This window comes from Anoplophora glabripennis, unplaced genomic scaffold, assembly GCF_000390285.2.
Source record: "Anoplophora glabripennis isolate ALB-LARVAE unplaced genomic scaffold, Agla_2.0 scaffold307, whole genome shotgun sequence".
NCBI classification, from domain to species: Eukaryota; Metazoa; Arthropoda; class Insecta; order Coleoptera; family Cerambycidae; genus Anoplophora; species Anoplophora glabripennis.
The window spans coordinates 180134-196537 of NW_019416980.1; the positions used below are offsets into that span (position 1 = coordinate 180134).

A 16404-nucleotide genomic window follows, 5' to 3' on the forward strand; every position below is an offset into this window, starting at 1 on the left:
TCTCGCAAACCGTTCATTTTTTCGAAATAAATAAAGAGTACCATTTTTAAAGAAAAACCTTCAGAGTATCTAATAATAATATTTTCAGTTTGATAAAATTACTTCTGTCAAAATTTTGAGAAAAATTGTGATAGGGCCAGTCCGTTTCTGGACACCTGATAATAGCAAAAAGTTGATTTTAGCATCAAATCGTAGAGCTCCATGTGTAATACAACGTACGAAAATTTTATTAAAATATACAGGGTGGTTTCAAAGTTATAACCCTAAACGTTAATTTCTAGGTACCCCTTTGACCCCCCATAACTCCGTTAGGGGGCACATTAGGAAAAAAAATTATAGGAAGGACTAGTTTTATTTTGACCTCCCCTATACACTCCCGAGAGATTAGGAGGTACTTACCGGACACCCTGTATATACAAGTAACTATTTAGTTCTGATTATAAAAAAGTATATCACATTTCAGTTAAAAATATATCACAATTCAACAAAATAGGTATGTAGGTATTTCAATTCTGGCTGACCCTTTTGCTGCAAGCATCCCACAGAATATTTTTATATTTTTCTGCTGTAGCTCCCGGATTTGCAGCTTTCGTCACACCTCTTCCCATGACAGCGACATCCGCACCCCTTTTAAGCACCACACTGCTCGGAGAGTGATATTCCTGGCCTAAATGATCACCTTTTGCCTCCAAGTGAACCCCAGGGGTCAGCTGGACAATCCGGGGTTATCCAAAACTGGAGGACTTTGACATACAATACCTGAAAACATTTAATTCTATAAAAAAAATCGTTTTATTGTGTACATACAGGGTGTAACATTGAATGATTTGAGGACCTTCTCAGTGGCTATGCAGACAAGAAATTAAGCGGAGATTAAAAAACAATATATAATTTATTTTATTAAAAATATTTATACAGGGTGTTTCAGGATTAAGTCGACAAACTTTAAGGAGGTATTCCTCATAAAAAAATAAGAAAAAAATCTAGTATCAATTTTTTTCCAGAGACGCTTCATTTTCGAAATATAGGGCGATAAAGATTTTTTTTTAAATTCGAATTTTTTAAATAACTTCTAAATGAAGCCAAATTTGGCATGACACATCTTATAAGATAACATTTTTCCATAGAAGTAGAAGTCCCGCAAGCAACCAGTGGCGGAGTTATGGGAACTCAGACTCATTAAATTTAAAAAAAAATTAATACGGCCCTACAGAAAATAAAAAATTATGCTGTATTTAGATAGAACAGTTTGTTATTGACAAAAAGTGTACAATCATATTTTTCCTAACTCTTATAGTTTCATGGCAAAATTGATTTTTCGGAAAGGCGCTTCTGGATTCTGTCGATAAACTTTAGGAAAACGTTCCTCATAAAACCTAAAAAAATATAGTACCTATTAAAATTGGTCTTAGTCTCAAGTATGTGTGAGTCAAATAAGCCTCCCCTTCCCTTGGGTTTAATCAATAGTATCAAAATTATTTAGGAGATGCTTCGTTTTTGAGATATAGGGTGTTTTTTTTAGAAAAAAAATTTGTTGATGAAAACAATAGAAATATTTAAGTACATAACATCTAATGTGACTATGTCGTAATGCGACAACGTAACAACCCTTGCAATACTCAGGCGGTTTGTAGTCACTTCATTTACTTGTATTATGTACCTTTAAATAAAATAAGATGACAAACAATACATGAAAATTTATTTGTAAATTGAAACAACCAAAAAATTACCAATTTATATTATACCTAGACAAAGCGAAAAGTGAATAAAAAATTAAATGATTTAAAAAATAGTTTGTTCAAAATGGGCGCCTCCGGACTGTAGACAAGTACGACATCTTCTAATTATGGAGGCAGTGGCCGATCGACACTGAATTGGAGTTAATTCTCGACACACTTGAACTACTCGCTGTCTTAGATCTTCTAGGGTATCAACTGGCACCTCGTAGACTTTTTGTTTAACAGCACCCCAAACGAAATAATCTATCGGTGTCAAGTCCGGTGAACGTGCGGGCCACGCTGCAGGTCCTCCACGACCCATCCATCTCCTGGGATAATTAATGTTTAACCACTCCCTATGACCTCTGCCAAAATGGGCAGGACAACCATCTAGTTGAAACCAACTGTTAATTCGAGTAATAAGCGGAACATCTTCTAACAGATCTTGAAAACCATTTTCAAGGAACTCGGTAAACATGCCAGCATTTAACCGATGCGGAAGGAAGTAGGGACCAACTATAGTATTGTCCAACACACCCAACCTTACGTTACATTGGAATTCATGCTGAAAACTATGTTCCCTTACCGCCCGTGGGTTCTCGTAGGACCAAATATGGTTGTTCCTTTGGTTTAAAATTCCCCTTCGAGTAAATGTTGCCTCATCTGTCCACATTACTGTTTGCGTAAACTGATCATCATTCTCTGCTTGGTTTAATATCCAGTCACAAAACACGCACCTGCATCGTATGTCCTGAGGCAATAAATGTTGCACACACTGAATATGGTACGCATGGCGTCCATCAGCCCGAAGAGTCCTCCAAATGGAACTTCACGAAATACCTAGCTCATAGCTAGATCTTCTGACACTCGTGGATGGATTTTCATCGAAATCGTTTAAAATAGTATTCGATCTTACTTCGTCCTGAAGTGGGGCAAAATGTCCATCAGCATAAGTTGGAATACCGAAAGACCCAGTTTGTCTGAGACGACTGAATGTCCTTGAAAATGTTTCCTTTGCTGGTAGTCTGCGATGAGGAAATCTTACTGCATATTCACGGCAAGCCGCCGTGGCATTTCCATCACAAAAACCATTTACAAAGACCATATCAGCATATTCATTGTTCGAAAATATGGACGGCATTGTTAAACTTATTATTATTAGTTTGAACGCTTTATCTAATGGATAATGTATGCAACAATACGCAAAATAACATTTAAAACGTCAAATTAACATTGCTTGACAGCAGCCTACTCGAAAATTTTTGTCGAGGTTCATTTTAAAGTTTATCGACAGAATCCAGAAGCAACCTTCCAAAAAATCAATTTTGCCATGAAACTATAAGAGTTAGGAAAAAAAGTGAATGTACACTTTTTGTCAATAACAAACTGTTCTATCTGAAAACAGCATCATATTTTATTTTAAGTAGGGCCGTATTATTTTTTTTTATAATTTAATGAGTCTGAGTCCCCATAACTCCGCCACTGGTTGCTTGCGGGATTTCTACTTCTATAAAAAAATGGTATGTTATAAGAAGATGGCATGCCAAATTTGGCTTAAATAGCCTTCTTCATTTAGAAGTTATTTAAAAAACTCGATTTTTTCTTAAATTTTTAACGCCCTATATTTCGAAAATGAAGCGTCTCTGGAAAAAAATGTATACTTTATTTTTTCTTATTTTATTATGAGGAATATCTCTTCACAGTTTCTCGACTTAATCCTGAAACACCCTATATATTTGAAATTACTATCCCGAGAAACATACTATTACCCCTAAAAAGTTGACCCCCACTCCCTGCATACTAATTTTAATTACCTACCTGTTATTAAACCTGGAAACACCCCTCGTTTATCAGATCCCTGGCTTCCCTTAATTGCATCGAGCACCCCTTTTCCAGTTATGGAATGCGCCGCTACAATTTTAGCCCATGAAGAGATCTTGTACAGCCCTTTGCTGTACTGCAGTTCCACCGTTTTCCCCATATCGGCAAATTTTCTGTCTTCGAACAGAATAAAGTTGTGTCTCTGGGCGATTTCCTGCAGCGCTTTTTACAGATTTGGGTGAAAGTCTTCGACTATGTCGATATAGGTCTTTAACAGACAGATATGCCGCCCCACCAGCTCAGCAAGATTTAGAGAATATCCGTAGCAATGTTAAGATCCGCGGCGACGCATAGCGTGGTGTACGGTACCCCACAACTAATATCAAAGGTTTTGATTTTTTCAAAACATTCGATTATCAGGTCTGCTAATGATTCCTAAAAAAAATAAATATAAATGTTTATCGCTAATTGTAAGTATTTACAAATGTAAAATGCAAATTATTTATGAATAATGTTATGACAAATGTTAACAACGTCGCTTCAATGTAACTTGCCCGAATTAATTTTGTGGTTTTCGTGCGATTGTAAGGATATGGGCAATTATTTAATTTATGTTATGTAGGACCAACCTGTAACATTGGTCTAGTATTCTAATAGTTACGTAACAATAGTCATTTTGCCACTTACCATTAATTTAGGATAGCTCACAATCAGTCTTAAATCACAATATACTGGTGACATAAGACCAGCTTTGGTTTTATATTAACATATCAATTTTCAAGGCTTGATTATACGGAAACGGCCCGTCTGCCGAAAATTTTCAATCAGACCTTTTTTGTAGGGCATTCAATTTCCTTCAAAAATATATGTAGATACATTTTTTTTACCTCGATGGTTTGGAAGTTTTGACACAAAAATGGGATCAGAAAGAAACAATTAAAGATTTAGGAGTTTTATTTGATTTCCGTTTGAGTTTTGTTGATCACATTTATCAAATACAATCACATGCCAGGAAAATGAGCGGGTTTATAGTCCGCAATTATCATTCGTTTACTAATATCAAAGCTTTGGAAATTCTGTATTATGGGTATGTTAGATCGAAGCTTGAGTATTGCTCATTGATTTGGAATACCTATTACCAATTACATTCTGATGCCCTTGAAAATGTTCAAAGACGTTTCTTGAAATTCTTGTCTTTTAAGTCTACTGGTATATATCCGGCTCAGGGCTTCGATCACGATACATTATTAGATATGTTTAACTTCCAAGCTTTAGAAACCCGCAGGCGTTGTCAGTCGGTAAAATTCCTTTATAATCTTATTCATAATAAAATCGATTGCCCAGATTTGCTAGAGCAACTAAGTTTTCTAGTACCACGCGCTGAGATGAGGAATCATACAACTTTTTATTTAGACATTTAATTCTATCTGTAACACTTGCGATATAAACGATTGTTCGGTTAAAATGTTATGTATGAGTATAGTAAACCATGATCATAATAATTGATGCCTATCTTTGTTTCAAGTTACATATCTTAGGTTAAGTATATTCAATTAACTCCTGCACTTTACTGAACTTTTGTATCATTCTCCTTTTTTTTTGTTTTTTGTTCTTCTGATGTTATTGAGTTTTTATGTTTATATTATGTAGTTATTTCAATGTAATTTAGCTCTATAAATGGAATTACTTCTGTTGGGTTAATAAATTATTATTATTATTATTATAAAAAATCGAAACTAGCCATGACAGACCTCTTAATATTAAGGGCTCAAACTCTCACGAAATTTATTTTTTGTCATTCTGAATGATATTCTCTATATTAGGCCAATCATTATAGCTTCTTTTTTTCGGGAAAACAATACTATTAGTATGCGGAATATTGTTCAGAAACGTGTTATAAACAAAATATTAAAAAATCAACTCGAGACTAGTTGGGAAACTTTGTTAAAACATTGGTCAAAATTATGGAAAAGTAGTTTTTCGACTGGCGTAAGAAAACTGTTATTCGTAGAGAAAAAAAGGTTTATACAAAAAATAATTTGTTTATGCGCAAGAGCTCAAAAATAGTCAAAATTGTCCGCTTTTTTCAATTGCTAATAATTAATGCAATTTTCATCGCAGACACTTGTAATTCAGGATTTTTTAAACTTTGTGCACCCATAATAAGTGGTAAAACTTTCAGCTCGAAAGCTTCATTGGTTTGACGTTGGCGGAATTTGTTATCTAAGAAGATGCTATTTTCAATTTATTTTTCCCAAGCTCACAGGTGTTGTAGGGTTTCGATCATTAGTTGTTTTTGTACCTAAATAGTTGTATTGACATATGCATTTACTGATAATTTAATTTTTCAAATTTAATTTGTTTTAAAAATGACTGAAAATGTGTTAATATTTATTACATCGTTAAGCGCGCATGCTAAGCCTCGCCTTCCCCACTCGTTCCAAGTAATAGAACGCATCGCCGCTATATTCTTTTTCGAAATTAAATAGTTGAATTCACCTTAATGTTAATGTAGGACATGAAAATATAGCTCTTAATGTATACTCTCTCCAAATTTCGGCTCTTAATATTAATAATTAAGGTCACTGCGATTAAATAAATAAAAAAAATATCTCAGCTTCTAATCAACTTACAACGATTTTTTTTTAAATTCGAAGAAAACTAAAGTAAAGAGGTTACTATTTTATTTTATAATAATTACCTATCTTAACAATTTAATAAATATTAACATTTTTCCAAAGTCAATTTTAAACAAATTAAATTTGAAAACTAAATTCTCAGTAAATGCCTATGTCAATACAACTCATTTAGGTACAAAAACAACTAATGATCAAAACCCTACAACACCTGTGAGCTTGGGAAAAATGAATTGAAAATATCATCTTCTTAGATAAAAAATTCCGCCAACGCCAAACCAATGAAGCTTTCAAGCTGAAATGTTTACCACTTATTAAGGGTGTAAAAACCTCAAAAATTCTGAATTACGTGAATTAAGTTTCTGCGACGAAAATTGCATTAATTATTAGCAATTGAAAAAAACGACAATTTTCGACCATTTTTGAGCTCTTGTGCATAAACAAATTATCGGAATTTATTCGGACTTTTATTCGGACTTTCATTTTATAGGTTTATTTATTACCTACCTTTTTTGTATAAACTTTTTTTCGCTATGAGTAATAGCTTTTTTACATGAGTCAAAAAAACACATTTCAACAGGTTTCCGAAGAATATTCCGCAGATAAACTTCTAATAGTATTTTTTTCCCGAAACAGGCTATTTCATGGCTATAATGACTGAGCTATATATCTTTAAAAAAAATTGTTGATATATGAATAGAAAACGCTGTAAATAGGTACCTAGTATTTTGTTTTTCACCAATATTGACAACTGGCATACAGAAATATATTGGTAGTATTATTATTATTGTCCCGCGAACTTTGCAATTTACTTACACACACACACACACACACACACACACAGATAAGCATCTAGTACATTTTTATTTTTTCCTGGTTTGTGGAAACCGAGCCGTAAAATTGGGATAGTAAGATTCTGAACGCCGAGATACGTATTTCCGGGTTTTACTACTGCTTACAATGTACGGCATACGTATAATGACGTTTTGTTTGGCAGCCAGATTGGTATATTATCCTAATATAATACTAGCAGCGTCGTAAACTTCTGCATATCCAGAAATACACCGCTCCGTTACACTGAATAACTTGATTACTGAAACCGAAATTTTCGTTTTATTCCACACTCCACTGCACGAATTGCTTTTATGCAATTATCAAATAGTTATTATTCGCTACTTTGTTCGAGACGTTTTAACAGTTCCACTTATATTATGCTTTTGTGTGCAGCAGCTCTGCTGATTTTCGCCGGAATTAAAGTCCGTGACACAATTCAAATTAGAAAGACAAATTTTAAGTGTTCTCGAATTAAGACGAATCCGCTATATAATTCATGGATTCTTAATATTATACGGACCTCGGTGCATAAAAGTAAGCGATTTAATTAGATTATTTTCGCACCACCACACAGAGTGTCTGTTTTTACCAGTATAATCTTTTTTAATATATACCTGGAAATTTACTCGTTACTAAAGAAATGCGTTTTACTTCATCTATCAAGATTAATTCTAACAGCAATACATAAAATGTCGGCTATATTTTCAGATATTTTGCGACCAGTTTTCAGTGAAAAAGTTTAAAATTCGAAAAAGAAAATATAGGTATGTGCGTATGTGTATAAGTAAGGTGTTTCAAACTTGATGCCAGGGCCTCACCACAGGGAAACAAGAATAAAACGGACTAATTGGATACGTTTTACAATAAAGTATTGTTTTTAAAATTCATGAAATATGGATTATGATGTAATCGACAGCATGTACTAGCATAAAGAATTACTTTGTACCTAATGACAAAGAGTGACCTACCAATATGTAGGTGCTATGAAAGCATGGTTTTTCTTTCACTTTCATACTAAACGAAATAAATTTGTTAACTAATGAAACTGTGGGAACAACTATTCTGCGCGTTGACGAAACAAGTCATACTTTAATAGCGCCTATGGATTAGTAGATCACTCTTTATGCCAATAGACCAATACTTAGTGGCTTTCAACAGTAGCAATGACATTGAACGATACAGAGAAGATTACCATGGCCCCTGCGCAAGGATGACACGCAAAATCGTGAAGCGTTCCACATTTTTACGCACATCCCCCCCCCATACCCTCCTTACCTCTCCCCTCCCGGCTAGACTAAGGGCCACCTTAGCAAAGCGCATCCCAAGCTGCTTAGCCGCACTACCCTACCCAACCATAAACATGACATCACCCCCGGGGTTTACACAGACGGCGAAGCAAGAAGAGCGCCAGAAGAAAGGGCCCTAGCCAGCGGGGCCCAGCCAAGACAAAAGGAGGTCCCACAAAGCGCCTACACCGGCCGCTTTTGCGGTCGGGGTAGACGACGGATGGGGCCCACCTACGAAGGCTGTCCAGGCCTACACGAGATGAGGCAGGATAAAGAGGGATAATCCCCCTCGATCCCAAATCATTGAGGCCAATTTCTAGCCATGGAATAATGGCGCGCATATTGTATAGACTATATCTCACGTACACTCAATACAGGCCGATAGATAGACATCCTGATACCTAAAACATCCGTCGATTATGTCACCTATGGTATACTGATCGGAACTAATAAGTTAGAAACCGGTCTTTATATTATGATGCTGCTGGCTATTTTGTTAAGCTAATTTGTTTACTCTCTATATTCGTTTAAAAGTAATATACAAAGTCGCATTGGCAAGTTAAGAACCCTATAGAGATAAGTTGACAGATCTCAATTATCTTCAGATTTTATTTGTTAGTCCAAGGACAAATATTTATTTTTTTAATAAAAGCAAATCAGTGTTCATCTTAGTTACAGAAGCTCAGATGAGCATGGGTGACTTTATAGGCACCTCAATATCTATAAGAAATTTGTAAGTTTAAGTTACAGAGTCTTAGAATTTATGGGAGAAAGACGCCTCTGGAAATCTGTTTTTCTTGAATAACTTTTAAAGTACTTAATATAATTTAATAAAACCTCTTAAAATAGTGTCCTTGAAACATATTTAGCTTTTTCAGTTTACCAGGGGCGGGCTAAGTTTTACAACTTAATGCCTAAATTTTTAACACCCTGTATGATAGAGACTTTAAGATAATAAATCTGGATAGCTTCAACCTTAGACTAAAAATAGGTACTCTTGTTTATTGTCAATAAAATGAACCGTTTATTAGAAAAGGAATATTAAACGAATGTACGTTTTATTTTTAATAAAAAGGGCAATGATTTCTATTTTTTTTTCTCGACAACGAAGTGACATCGCTGACGCATTGATACTTTACTTCATTGTTAATTTACCGATTTTTGCATATCGTGGTGAATTTAATTTTGAATTAATTCGAAATATGAAATACACGTCTTGCAGTGCTTTATAAGCCAGAAGGTTTATATCACGACAGATATCCTAATCGTGCTCTGCCAAATCAGAAGAGATTTCTACTAGTTTACCAACGTATAAGATAGAATGGTGGGCGATTCCAGTTAATAAAGTAATGACTTTTTTCATATTTGTAGGAAATTTTGGAAAAAATAGTGCTGATGCTGGGCTGAGAAGAACCGTACGGAAGTAGTTGCTATAGAAGATACTCCATCAACGAGCAGTCGAAAATTATCAGCACAGTTTAATACATCGAAAACAATAGTACATGGAGTGCTTCAAGAACTGCTGTTATATCCATGCCATTTGCAAAAAAAATACATGAACTGATTCCTGAAGATTTTCCTCGTAAAATGCAGTTTTCAAATTGGCTATTGGATCAGCAACGAAATAATATGAACTTCATTAGCACTATTCTTTTCACGGATGAAGCAAGGTTTACCAAAAATGGTATCACCAATTTACACAACACACATGTATGGGCTGATGAAAATCCTCATGCCACTATTGTTTCGCATCATCAACATCAGTTCCAATCAATTAACATCTGGGCAGGAATCATTGGCAACTTTTTTATTGGACCATTCGTATTGCCGGAACGATTGAATGGACAACTTGATTTGCAGTTCCTTCAGAACGCTTTTCAAGATTTAATAGACAATTTACCAATTGAAACCCGTCGAAACATGTACTTACTTCATGCACAATGGCGCACCACCTCATTTCAGCGTTGGTGTGCGGGAGCACCTGAATAACGCCTATCCAAACCGTTGAATAGGTAAAGGAGGACCTATTGCATGCCCTCCTCGATCTCCCTACCTATAGCCTCTGGATTTGTACCTGTGGGGACACCTCAAACGATTGGTGTATTCCACTCTGGTCGACACTAAGGAGGAACTTCTACAGGGAATTACGTTTCATTGTGATGTGATAAGGAACAATACTGGGTTATTGTGGTGGGTACAGCAGTCCTTAATTCGTCGTACCCGCAAGTGTATTAGACTTCACGGAGCCCATGTTGGGTTCAACATGGACTCTTATGAAGTTTTTCAATAATTTCGTTAAGGTGCCTCCTGAGACACCACTGCGTTTTTTTAATTTTGTATTTTTTCGGATTAAACATCTTAAAATAAAACTTTCCTGTTCTTTGAATGACTTTTGTATCGCACTTTGTTGTCGGGAAAAAATAAATAGAAATCATGGCCCTTTTTATTAAAAATAAAACGTGAATTTGATTATTATTATTTTTCTCGTAAATGGTTCATTTTATCGACAACAAATAAGAGTAGCTTTTTTTGGTCTAAGCTTGAAGCTACCCAGATTTATTATTTTAAAATCTTTATCATACAGGGTGTTAAAAATTTAGACATTAAATTGTAAAGCTTAGCCCACTCCTGGTAAACTAAAAAAGCGAAATGTTTCAAGTACACTATTTTAAGAGGTCCTTACTAGTGTCCATCACATAATTTTATTAAATTATATTAAGTAATTTAAAAGTTATTCAAGAAAAACCGATTTCCATAGGGAGGGCCTATATGAAAAAATTTTATAGGAACTTGTCATCTTATTTTTCATGTTCTATCTGCAACCGAAAGATTTCCCACATTTTCCCGGACACCCTGTATAATTCGCTGCGTCGGACTGTGACGTGATGTGTTGACACTTGAAGCACGTCAATTTCAAATGTGTATTTTTACCATAAAATACAAATATTGTTAATGTCTAATCTTGCCCAACAAAATCCATTCCTTTTCTACCCTTTGACTCTCGTCCTCACTTGCCAAGTGCTCGAATAAAACATTCAAAACGTTGAGAAATAAACGCCAAAATATATTAGGGAAGCCACTAGGATGATCGTCGAAATGTTCGTAGTATGACTTTATTATCAGTCTAATGTAACACGAAGTGGATATTTTAACAGTAAGGAACGAATTTAGCAAAGTATCCGCACCTGAGACCTAGCATTGTACGAGTATGTACGTTAGTGCTCAAATGCTGGAGGTCCATTTGTGAAGCACTTGGCATGTATGTTTTATGTTTCTGTTTAAACTCAAATGTCGCTGGGTTGGTGTTTGGGGAGTATTTGACGTTCGCATACACAGAGATACGATTTTTAGCCCCCCTACAGTTAATAAAAGCTAGCTTATAGAATAATTCTCAGTCCTATTTCTTCTGACGTTGACTTGATACTCCCGGATATATTAAAAGTTTCGTGAGCTGAGATATTGTTAATGCAATAATGGACTTATTATGGACTGAAAAGCGCTATTTTATAATAAGTGTCCCAACAATTCTGTTCAATTATACAGGGTGTCCCGCATAAGAACCGACACAGGGCAGGTACATGTAGGGGTGTTCAAAATATTGTAATTTAACCAAATTTACCTATGTACAAAGTTGCACCCTGAGGAGTTATTAGCCCTCAAAGTGGGGTCCTAAATTTCGAAAAACAAGATTTTAACAGTGTTTATTAGAACATAATCGAAAAGTCAATAGTAGGCAATGAATTTATATTTCAAACTTGTCAGTTAGTAATAAAATTATCTTATTTCAAAAATTGCCTCTGATTGTTGCCGAGAAAATATAAATTATTATTTTTATTAATTTGTGTTTTTTACTTAATACAATATTCGTTTATTTAAAAACTACTAGGTACTTGTTTTCTTTTTGTAGAATTAGGAGAGAAGTGTAGTAAAATTTATTTGGCCAACTGTCAAATTTGAATGATAAAGCTTACTACTGACTTTGATTTTCTAATGAACACTGTTAAAATCTTGTGTCAGTTAGTACGGCTTTTTTGAAAACCATAAAGTTTTTTAAAATTTAACAAGGGTAAAAAAAAATTAATTTAAATTCTGCTGTGAACTAATATTACTAACAATTTTTCAATTCGGTCAATGAAAAAAATTTCGGTACTATTTTAGGAGTGAGTCATCCCCAATGAACACCATGTAGTGCTTCAATTAACTTTAAATCATAGTCAAAGAAGACCAGTAATAAGCCTAAATCATGTACCAAATTTGGTTCTTCTACGGTAAAGTGTTGCAGAGATATTATTTTTTTTTTCGAAATTTAGGGCCCCACTTTGAGGGCTAATAACTCCTCACGGGTGCAACTTTGTATATAGGTAAGTTTGGTTAAATTACAATATTTTGGACACCTGTGCGTGGACCTGACCTGTGTCAGTTCTTATGCGAGATACTCTGTAGAATGAATGCGTTTTCTGATAAAAAAAATTGAAACAGAATGGATAAATAATGAGAGAATCAAGAACACAACTTGTAAGAGAAATAGGTATAAGATTATACAACAGATTGTTATTAAAACATAAAATGTAAAGTGCTATATATAATTAAAATAATTGAGAACCTTGACGATTCACTATATTTTGACCCCCCCCCCATTTATTTCAAGAGTTAAAAATGAAATGTGAAATACAAAAGTTGCACGATTTTGAACGATGAAGTTTTCGAAAACAGTATAAACACAAATGAATTCCAATCAAAATGGCCGCGGATGTTGGCTTGTTAATTTAAATTAAACACCCTGTATATTTTTACATATTTTGGACTATATCAATGTCCGATATGTCAAAATATATTACAACTAAATCTAAATCCTTACGTAATTGGAAAAAAGGCAGAAATGTCTGAAAGATGTCTAACAATTACAAAATGTCTTACTTTCTTAATAAAAAACCTTCTTTTCGTTTTTTAGTATTATCTCACTTGTTGTTATGGACCCAACAAACTCTAGGGTGAATCAGAACTTATGTACAGGGGACAATTATAAATACAGTTTTGTAAAGAAAAAATCAAAAAGGGCAGTTCAAAAATGATTTAAAAATACACTTCTGCACGGCACTGGAAACTGGTCCACTGTAAAACCCGACCTCGCACAATGCGACCGGCATGGCGGTGTGATAAAAACGGACAAAAACTGTCGCAAGGAAAGATATATGTAAATAGAATTTTATCGCACATATTTTATATCGGCAAATTCAACTGCTTTTGCTTTTATTAATTAATAAAATTAATTTGTGTTCTTAAATAATAAAATCATTTGACATACCCGATGTTACAACAACAATTGTTCAAAATTTTATCCACCAACGTGTAAACACATTTGGGTCCGTTTTATTCAGTTTGTACGAACTAACACAAATGTTGTCTTGCTTCAATATAACACAAATGCTTCACCATAAATTAAAACGATATCCATCAACTCCGAATTGCTATACACGCAAACCATTTTTGACACGAACTACCCATTTTTGACACTAACTACTAAAAAATCATTGTAAACACCACAGATAACAGGTAAATACTATCGCAACGACGATTGCAAAATCCGATTTCAGTATTCGGAGTCGCTGAGGCCTCTTGGCTCCCCACGCGTATTGCGAATGACGCTAGAGACTACAGTTGTCCAGCTATGTAGTGGTTGAATGTTCTATAACCAATAATTTTTTTCTCGGAAACTATAAAGATTTTACATAATTTTTTTTACGATATTGACTCCATTTCTCATGCCGCATCTATCCCCAAATTTTTTTGGATAAGTTGTGAATCACCCTGTATATGACTATGCTCGACTATCCTAATATGTAATAAGGGTGTCCATTTAAATTAACAAAGTCCGCGGCCATTTTGTTTGGACCGTTGTTTTTCTACTATCATTTTCGAACACTTCATAAAAAATCGTGCAACATTTGTATTTCACATTTTTTTATAACTCTTAAAACAAAAAAGTTTAAGGGTAGGTCAATATATAGTGAATCACCCCGTACAGGTAGACTCTAATATTCAATCTTGAGAAAAGTGCCTATGTATATAAAAAAATAATTATCTTTAATTTATTTCCGTGACTCGTTATTTTCTGAATTGTCAAGTGAATCAGTGTTCACTTTAACTCCAATGAGCGTCATTATATAGGGTGATTCACAACTAATCAACAAAAAAATTGGGAATAGTGCGTCACGAAAAATGCATATCGTAAAGAATGGTTTTGTAAAATAGTTTCCGAGAAAAAAATTATTATCGACCCTTTCATCGGTGGGCTACTGTAGCTTCTAACGTTATTCGCGTTATGCGCTGTGCCCAATGCGCGCTCTTTCTCTCTCCACGTGGCCTCAGGCGATTCCGAATACTGAAATCCGATTTTAGTGTTAATGTTTTGCGATAGTGTTTACATTAGTTTCTCAAGTGTCAAAAATGGCTTACGTGTATAGCAACTCGAGTTGATGGATATCATTTCATTTTATGATGAAGCAAGACAACATTTGTGTTATGGTGAAGCAGGACAATATTTGTGTTAGTTCGTAGAAACTGGGTAAGATGGGGTCAAATGTGTTTACACGTAAGTGAACAAAATTTTGAATAGTTATTGTAATATCAGGTACCTATGTCAAATTATTTTAATAATTAAAACCACGAATTAATTTTATTAATTAATAATAAAATAGGTGTTATAAAATTTTATTTATGCATTTCTTTCCTTACGGAAAGAATTTCTTTCAATTTTTTGTCCGTTCATTTTTTATTGCACTTTGCCGCCGTGCCGGTCGTTTACTGCATGCTTTGTCTTTGTAAGAGTTCCCTGTACAATCAAAATTTGTTTTGGATAAGTTCTGAATCACCACTGAATCACTTTGATATAGAAATTTTTATATTAGATATGTTTGAGAATTTTTACAAGTAACGAAATGCCAAACAAGCAAGTGGATTAAACAATTTAGTTCCAGCACATTTAAATCTAGCTCTAATTTACTATCAATCAGTATTAATGAATTTTAAACAAAACTGTTCAAATATTTAACCACTTAAATAATCAACTGAACGTATAAGGAAGGGTCTTACGTAACTTAATGAGTGCCTGTTGGAGTATGATTGCCTAGAGGGCTTGCTTTGATAGGTTTAATTCTCCAATGATGGTTGGTGCTGAGTGTGGTGTCTTGCCTCAGATATCTGATGTATAGCGTCGTAGTTTTGGCTGGAAACATCTATAATGAATCATTTACAAGATGTTGTTATGTAAACTGAAATGAGATGTTAAAAAAGTTGTTTGTTACAGTAACATTTAACCCAGGCCAAACAATACGGCTAATCGTCTATCCAGGTAATGGAAAAATATTATTTATTTGCAATTCAAAAAGCACTAAAGAAAATATTCGTATTATAATGTATCTAAATACTGAATTATTAAGGGCCCCATATTCTTTAAATAGTGTTTTCGGCAAAGACAAACAATTTCAAACATTTAATAACTGAATAATCTAAAGCTTATCAAATAATAGGAATGTTATGTCATACCACCTGAGTATTTTCAAAGACGCCGCAGTAAAACGAATAAACAGGTGCAAAAAACGATCAAACCATCAAGGTTTTAGGTACTGAAATCTACGAAAATATTAACTTTTTTATATATAATTCCACATGTAAATATTCTTATAACATTTACTTGCTTAGTCCTACATATAAAATTGTTTACTTTTATTTATAAGTACGTGAAAATAATTCTTAAAATGTGGGGTTAGAATAACAGCAAACCCATGTTTTACAAACGCTTTTTTTTAGTTATTATTTTATTTGAGTAAATTTAAATGGTAACAATGAATAAACAAAACATCAAGGATTTTATTTTTGTGCTTACTTTTGTTCTACACGTTTTACTTTTAAAGATTTCAGTACCTAAAAACGCCAGAAATTTCACTATTTTTCGGCCGGGAATATGGCCACCTTAAAGCAATGATCAAAATATTTACATGTGCGAAGTCATGACTATACTCGTAGAAGTATCAAGCATATTATTAAAGTTATTTAAAAAGAAAAACTATAAAATGTATCTCATTTGCAATATACTATGCTAGATGCCTT

General features: G+C 34.1%; 2 pseudogenes; one reads left to right on the forward strand and one right to left on the reverse strand.

The window, feature by feature from the left end:
* Positions 1-506: 506 nt before the first annotated feature.
* Positions 507-4280, reverse strand: LOC108906970 (annotated as a pseudogene).
* Positions 4281-8156: 3876 nt separating this feature from the next.
* Positions 8157-8254, forward strand: LOC111692065 (annotated as a pseudogene).
* Positions 8255-16404: the final 8150 nt, after the last annotated feature.